Source organism: Polyodon spathula, unplaced genomic scaffold (genome assembly GCF_017654505.1).
Source record: "Polyodon spathula isolate WHYD16114869_AA unplaced genomic scaffold, ASM1765450v1 scaffolds_3340, whole genome shotgun sequence".
Lineage (NCBI taxonomy): Eukaryota > Metazoa > Chordata > Actinopteri > Acipenseriformes > Polyodontidae > Polyodon > Polyodon spathula.
Window position 1 is genome coordinate 5,001 of NW_024474803.1, and position 7,500 is coordinate 12,500.

Here is a 7,500-nt window from a genome sequence, read left to right on the forward strand (position 1 = left end):
TTCCTTCCTTCCTTCCTTCCTTCCTCCCTCCGCCCGCCCGAGAAGCAAGTACCACGACTGCTGCGGCGGGCGGCCGCGCCCGGGGCGTTTGGCCAAAACCATTGTGGGCATCGCTTCTCGGCCTCTTGGCTCAGAGCAAGTGTGTGGCATGACCGCAGTTTGCTCTATCTGAGAGAAAAAGAAGGTGACACGAAGATGACGTCTAAATCTTCACTCAAGTCAGCACCCGGGGCTGGACTACGGAATACCGTCCGTTTCAGATGGAAAGAGGAGAACAAGGAGGATTTCCTGGATCGTGATCAGTTCGTGGAGAAGGTTTTGCTGGGACAACTGCGCTTTGTACCTGCTCAGATCTACTGCTTACAGGTGAATAACAGCCAAAGATTTTTGGACTTAACTTTTGAAAGTGGTGTTGTTTATGATACCTTTCTAAAGATTTTTGAAGAGAAAGCAACAGAAAAGCCTTTGTCTTTTTATAACATGGAGCCACTTTGGCACAAAGACCACAGGGTAATAACAGTGCACATGTTTAACCCATATATCAGTGACTTTGATATTGAGCTGTTCTTGTCTCGGTACTGCAAAACTGTTTCCGGGGGATTACCAGTCAGAGACAAGCATGGCATATGGACAGGCAAAAGACAGTTCCGGGTAACTCTAAAGCCTGATAAGAGCAGCTCTGATGGGTTTAAGCACCCGCCGGCCAACTTTACAATTGGGCCAAACAGGGGCTACCTGTTTTACAGCGGACAGCCCCAGTACTGCAGGAAATGTGGGATTTTTGGGCACCTGGTTGCCACTTGCAAGAACATGGTCTGTCGCAACTGCCAAGGCACAGATCATGAGACCAAGGACTGTGACAAAATTAAAAAATGCAGCATCTGTAACTCTGAGGAGCACCTGTTCAAACAGTGCCCAAAGAGGAGTGCAACATATGCAGATGCAGTCCGAAGAGAGGAGCCGGTGGAGGAAGAATCAGCAGGTACGGGGGAGACTGTCCCAGAAACCCCACAGGAAATGGAGGAGGAGAAGGAGGGAGAGGAGGAGGTTGCAGGCGGGCCCAGTCGTAGGGTGCTGGCTTCCTCCCGTGACTACAGCGAACCGCTTCCTGGGAACCAGCAGCACTGGAGCGAGATGAAGAGAGGTAGGGAGAAACGGAAAAGCGTTGACGAACCGTCAAAGAGTCAATCAGAGGCTATTACTAAACGGAAGGTAGAGGGGATCCCACTTTCCGTTAATCCCTATGACGCTTTGCTGGTAGAAGAGGAGGGGGAAGCTTTAGAAGAACTGTCAGAAGAGGGAGCTGTCAGAGACTGGAGTGAAGGCAGCACAGGCAGTGCTGAACTGGGAGCTACTTTAGAAGAAATCCAAGAGCAAGTTTTGGCTCTTGGTAATACTAGGCAAATGATACCCAGCCACGAGAAGGAATGTCCTCCTGAAGGTGGGCCTGGACATATGTCCGCTTTAGAGGAAAAAAAAGGGACTTGAGTTTGCTTGGTTTTCTTCCTTTTTTTTCTTTCAGCTTTTGTAAATGTCTTCTTTGAATTTAATGTCTGTAAATGTCAGGGGTTTGAGAGACAAAGTGAAGAGGACAGCTGTGTTTACCTCTTTGCGATTATATGATTTTTCTGTTTGTTTTTTTCAAGAGGTACACCTTAAAGATGAGAAGGATGTAGAGGCCTTCAGTACAGAATGGGGGGCTGGTGAATCCCGTTGGAGTGTGGGGGGGGTTCATTCTTCAGGAGTGGGGATTGTTTTTAAGGGTCAAAATGTGGGAATTGTACACACTGTTTCACCTGTACCGGGGAGGGTCTTAATGGTGGATGCTGATTGTGGGGGGACACAGTTTAGGTTTATTAATATATATGCAAACCCTCTTATGTCTGCAAGGGCAGATCTGTTTGCTGAGTTAGGGGATTTGTTGGTCACTAATAGGGTGGTGGTGATGGGAGGGGACTTTAATATTAATTTGGACACAGCGCAAGATGCAGATTTTAGTTTTAAATATCTGAAATCCTTGTTAATAAATTTTGAGTTAGTTGATGCCTTTGCAAAATTAAAAATGAAGGGGGCCACTTGGAGGAATTCCAGAGGGTCTAGTAGCAGGCTAGATTATTTTTTCGTTAGCAAAAATTTTCAGTTGCAGTCTGGGTCTGTTCTCCCTATGTGGTTTTCTGATCATGATCTAATATCACTTAAAGTTTTAGTTAAAGCTCCTTTGTTTGGCAAAGGTTATTGGAAATTTAACAACAAAGTACTTGAAGAGAGAGAGTTCTGTGAGTCTTTTTTAGAGCACTATCAGTTTTGGGTGGGGTTGAAGCCATATTTCAGTTCAGTGGTAGAGTGGTGGGAGGAGGTGAAAAGGAGGGTGAAAGTGTTGTCACAAGAGTATGGTAAAGCTAAGGCTAAAAGGGAAAGGAAGGAGATTTTCAGATTGCAGCGGATTTTGGAAGGATTATACATGCTAGGTAATAGGGGACACACAGTTAATTGGGAGTATTTTGCACAGGTGAAACAGCAGCTGAAGGATATTTTTACTTTTAAAGCCACACAGTTTTTGTTCCGGAGGCAAGGAGAAGTGGTCTTTAACACTGAAGCTTGCACTCATTCTTTCTTTAGGCAAATCAGAGATAGACAGAGTAGGCAGGTAATCACTAGCCTGAGGGACAAGCAAAACAGGGAAGTATTGGACCCTGCGGAGGTACTGGAATGTGCTAGCTCCTTTTATGAAGATCTGTTTTCGGTGCGAGATGTGAGCGAGGAGGAGGGGAGCCATTTCCTTGCTCAGGTGTTGTCCCGAGTGCCAGAAGAAGTAGTAGAGGACTTAGAGAAGCCAATACTGTTAGAGGAGCTGACAGCAGCCCTGAAAGGGATGAAAAGCAGGAAGGTACCGGGATCTGATGGGCTTGGGAAAGAATTTTATTTGGCATTTTGGAAGGTGTTGGGAAAGGATGTCTTGGAGGTAGTTCAGGCTATCTTTAAACAAGGTGAACTAGGGAGATCAATGAAGGAGGGCATTGTCACTCTTTTATTTAAGAAAGGAGAGAAGTCTGATCTGCAGAACTGGAGGCCCATTACCTTATTAAATGCTGATTATAAATTAATAGCAAAGGTCCTTACAGGTAGGCTGGGGAGAGCGATGCCCCATATTGTGCACACAGACCAGACTTGTGGAGTCCCAGGCAGGTCTGCCCAGTGGAACCTGCAGCTGATTCGCGACGTGATTGGCTGGGCGGAGGACAGGAGGATACCACTGATGCTTGTTAGTTTAGATCAGCAAAAGGCTTTCGACCGGGTACATCATGGGTTTTTGTTCAGGGTTTTACAAAATTTTGGGTTTGGTGAGCACTTTTTGAGGTGGTTGGGCATTATGTATAATGGGGTTTTCAGTAGGCTCAGAGTGAATGGGAATTTGGGGAGAGAGGTCCGACAGGAATCGGGAGTAAGGCAGGGTTGTCCGCTCTCTCCTCTCCTCTATGTCTTGTTTGTGGAGCCCTTTGCAGCGGCTCTACGGGGGGACGGGAGGGTGGGGGGGGTGGTAATCCCAGGTAGTAAGGGAGAGGTATTGAAAATCTCACAGTACGCCGATGATTCCACGTTATTTTTGGATTCCGATTTCAGTTTAAAAAGCTCTTTAGCGTTAGTTCACAGATTTGGGTTAGCTTCAGGGTCCTGTTTGAATGTAAATAAAACTTCTATGATGTATTTTGGAACCTGGAGTAACAGAGAAGATGCACAGTGTGATTTAAAACTATGTACAGAGGGTATTAAAATTCTTGGGGTCACATTTCATCGCACCCAGGCAGAGGTTAAGAATTGGGAGGAGAGGTTAGAAAAGGTGGGTAGGCAGCTAGCACTTTGGAAAAGTAGAAGACTAACCTTTATAGGTAAAGTGCTAGTAGTAAAAGCCATCGTTCTGCCTGTTTTGGTCTACCTGGCATATGTATTTCCTTTGCCTCGCAGAATGAGAAGGGGGGTCACTAGGACAGTGTTTCAGTTTATGTGGGGAGGGAGGTATGAGTATGTGAGGAGGGACATTATGTACAGACCTATAAAGGAGGGGGGGAGGGATGTGCCGCACATACCACTGAAACTAGACTGTTTATTTTTTTCAAACCTATATGTTGCTTTGGTTGGGGAAGTCTCGCACAAACGGCAGTTTTTTATCAAGTTTTGGTTTTCCTGGCCTATGCGTCATCTGGCCCCTATTTCAAACAGCGTTCCCAAGGCAGAGACCAGGCCTGCCTGGTATGAACATGCTGTAGTGTGGTCAAAGGCTAATCCAGCTTGTAAAGAAAAAGATCTATGTTTATCACATAAAATGTTGTATCGTCAGTCTGTTTCAAGCTTTTATGTACGGTTTTTTTCACTGACCCCACAAAACGCCTGGGCTGAGATCCAACCGAAAGGCTTGGATAATAGATTCAGTGATTTTAATTGGTTATGTGCACATAGCCGAGTTCCAGTGCGGGAGGTTCTACACAGGCACTCCCTGACCAGAAACCCTTTTTGTCCAAGGAACAGCTGTCTATCAGAGGAAACACAAAGGCACATGTTGTGGGAATGCCCCTTTTCTAAATTAGTGTGGGAGAGGGCGGGGGTTCTGTTTGAATTATTGGTGTCGGGTTTTGTTTTGGATTATGATTTTATTATGTATGGTGGTGGGTTGGGAAAATATTCAAAAAAGATGGGTTTTATTTTATGGTTTCTAGTAAGTCTGATAAAATTTGAAATATGGGGAAATAGGAACTGTTTGGTTAAAAACAACAAGAGCATGTGCCCTGACAGAGTGATGAGAGAGATTCGGGGGCAGGTAAAAAGGCGGATCCAAATAGATGTGGATAGATGGGGCTTTAATGCCGCCAAGGAGAAATGGAAGAACCTTACTGCCATACAAATATAGGATGTCTCCGATGTACTGTGTGTTTGTAAAATATGTAAATATCGCTGTAATAGTATGGTTACTTAGTAGTATGTAAATATGTAAATATGTAATTATTTGATTGTAATTGTAATTGTATTGTTGTTCATTAAAAAAAAAAAAAAAAAAAAAAAAAAAAAAAAAAAAAAAAAAAAAAAAAAAAAAAAAATCTGTTCTTATCAGTTTAATATCTGATACGTCCCCCATAGGGGGACCGTCTATATTAAATGGATTTTTGGAAGCGGGAGATGGAAGCGGGGCTTGCTCCGTCCACTCCACGCATCGACCCGGTATTGCAGTACCTCCGGGAACGGTGCCCATTTCTCAGAAAGGTCAAAAGAGAGAGAGAGAGAGAGAGAGAGAGAGAGAGAGAGAGAGAGAGAGAGAGAGAGAGAGAGAGAGAGAGAGAGAGAGAGAGAGAGAGAGAGAGAGAGAGACCGGACGACCAGGGGAAAGGACCCTGCGCCTTCCTGGGAAACGCCGTTTGTTGACGCGCTTTTCCCGCTCTTTTTTTTTTTTTTTTTTTTTTTTTTTTTTTTTTTTTTTTTTTTCATATTTCATATTCAGGCAGGCCTAACACACGCAGCAGGCCAGTGTAGCAGCAGCAGCAAAGCGCCCTTTCGCCGGGGCGGAACGGCAGATGCGTTTTGGGAGGAGTTCCCTGTTTTTGTTTTGCGTGCGTGGCCTCGCTGCCGCTTGGCAGAGGGGAGGGCCTTTGGGCCTTTGGGCCGGCCGGAAGGGCTCGGCCACCAGCAAAGGCACGCTCCGGCTTCTCTACAGCTCGAATGAACCTTTCGCCTTTTACTAAAGATTTCCGTGGAGAGGAGCATTTACGAGTTCGATCCAATTTTTGGACAGCCCTTCCCCTCAGGGAGGGGCTCCACCTGGAGTTTAAAAGCAGAACGAGCACAGAAAGGGCGGTCGCCCCCGTTGGAGCCCGGCACCTTTCCTTCCTTCCTTCCTTCCTTCCTTCCTTCCTCCCTCCGCCCGCCCGAGAAGCAAGTACCACGACTGCTGCGGCGGGCGGCCGCGCCCGGGGCGTTTGGCCAAAACCATTGTTGGCATCGCTTCTCGGCCTCTTGGCTCTGGTCAGGTGACTTAAGAAGGCGACAGGTATTGGTCTAGAAAGCGTGAGCTGGATAGAGTGTGTGACCTGAAAATGGAGGAAGGTTTTGGAAAAAACACCCTGCGGTTCCAGTTAAAGGAGTTGACCGGGCTATGGGGAAGAAGAAAATTCGTGTTGGAGGTTGTGTTTGGGCTACTGGAGCTGGAAGCAGAAGATGTACACTGCCTAAAGGATAATATCGCAAAAGGAACTTTTGACTTGACTTTGCATTCGGAAGAGGATTGTTTGAAGGCGATTAGGATATATGAGGAGAACAAGGAGCAACTGCCAGTCAAAGTTTTTAACTTGGAGCCTTTGTTTTTGAAAGAGTGGAGAACAGTTTTTGTGACGATGGCCTGCCCCTTCTTTCCTGTGGAGGACATCACTACATTTCTGAAGAGAAGATTTGAGCTGAGAAGTGAGGATCCAGTTAAGAGCATCGATACTGAAGGTTTGTGGAATGGTGTGTTTAAGTATACTGCAAGGTTGTATACCAGGGAGGGGAAGATGATTCACATTAGACCCGACCTGATGATTGGAACAGTAAGAGGGACTCTGTATTATAAAGGACAGCCCAGAGTTTGTTTCAAATGTAGCAGGAGTGGACATTTTGCAGCAGAGTGTGGGGAGGTTGTTTGCAGAAATTGTTTGCAAATGGGACATGTTGCAAGGGATTGTCCCGGAGGGATGATGTGTAACCTCTGTGGCTCAAAGGAACATATGTATAAGGATTGCCCTCAAAGTAAGAAAAGTTATGCTCAGGCAGCCAAAGGAGGAGGGAAGAAAAGAGAAGATACAGAGGAGGAAAAAACAGAAAGAGGGAAAGAAGAAGAAAAAAAAGGCACTGAGAAGAACAAAGGAAAGAGTGTTGGGGGAGGAGTCACAAAGGAAGGAGGCGGAACGGCGGGAAAATGTGGAACTGAGCAAACAAAGGGAAGAGGCGGAGACCCGAGAAAGGAGGAGAAGGAAGGCAGTTCCAAAGATGACCAGCAGAGGTCCCGGGAAGAGCAATCTGTTGCTGACCCAATGGAGGGAGTAGAAGGAGAGGTACAAAGGAAGAGGAAAGACAGAGAAGGGAAGGATGAGAGGACCGCTGAATGTCAAACAAGGAGGATGAAAGGAGGAGAGGAGGGAGCAACATCAAGTTCAAGTTGGGGTGATAGGGTGGAGGAAGAGGTAAAGAAGAAGGAGGAAGAGGTAAAGAAGAGGGAGGAAGAGGTTAAGAAGAAGAGTGTTGTGTGGACGGAGAAAGATATAGAGCATTTAATGAGGGTGGCATGTCCCAGGGACTATGAAAATTTAATGAGATGGAAGGAGAGGATAAGAGGAGCGAGGGTTTCGCATTTAGAATGGAAGGAATATGAAGAGGAGAAAATGAGAATTTTTCTGGAAGCAAAGAAGAAGGCGGAAGAAGCGGCGAGAAAGTGAGGGAAATAGTTTAGAGTAGTTTTGGGTTCTTTTTTTTGTGAACTGA

General features: G+C 45.9%; 1 non-coding gene and 1 pseudogene across 1 annotated transcript; both read left to right on the plus strand.

Moving 5' to 3' along the window:
* The first annotated feature begins 5,072 nt into the window (after positions 1 to 5,072).
* On the plus strand, positions 5,073 to 5,245 carry LOC121311879 (annotated as a pseudogene).
* A 436-nt stretch (positions 5,246 to 5,681) lies between these two features.
* On the plus strand, positions 5,682 to 5,799 carry LOC121311887. Its single transcript, XR_005949581.1, has one exon. It is a non-coding gene; the product is annotated as a U5 spliceosomal RNA (small nuclear RNA).
* Positions 5,800 to 7,500: the final 1,701 nt, after the last annotated feature.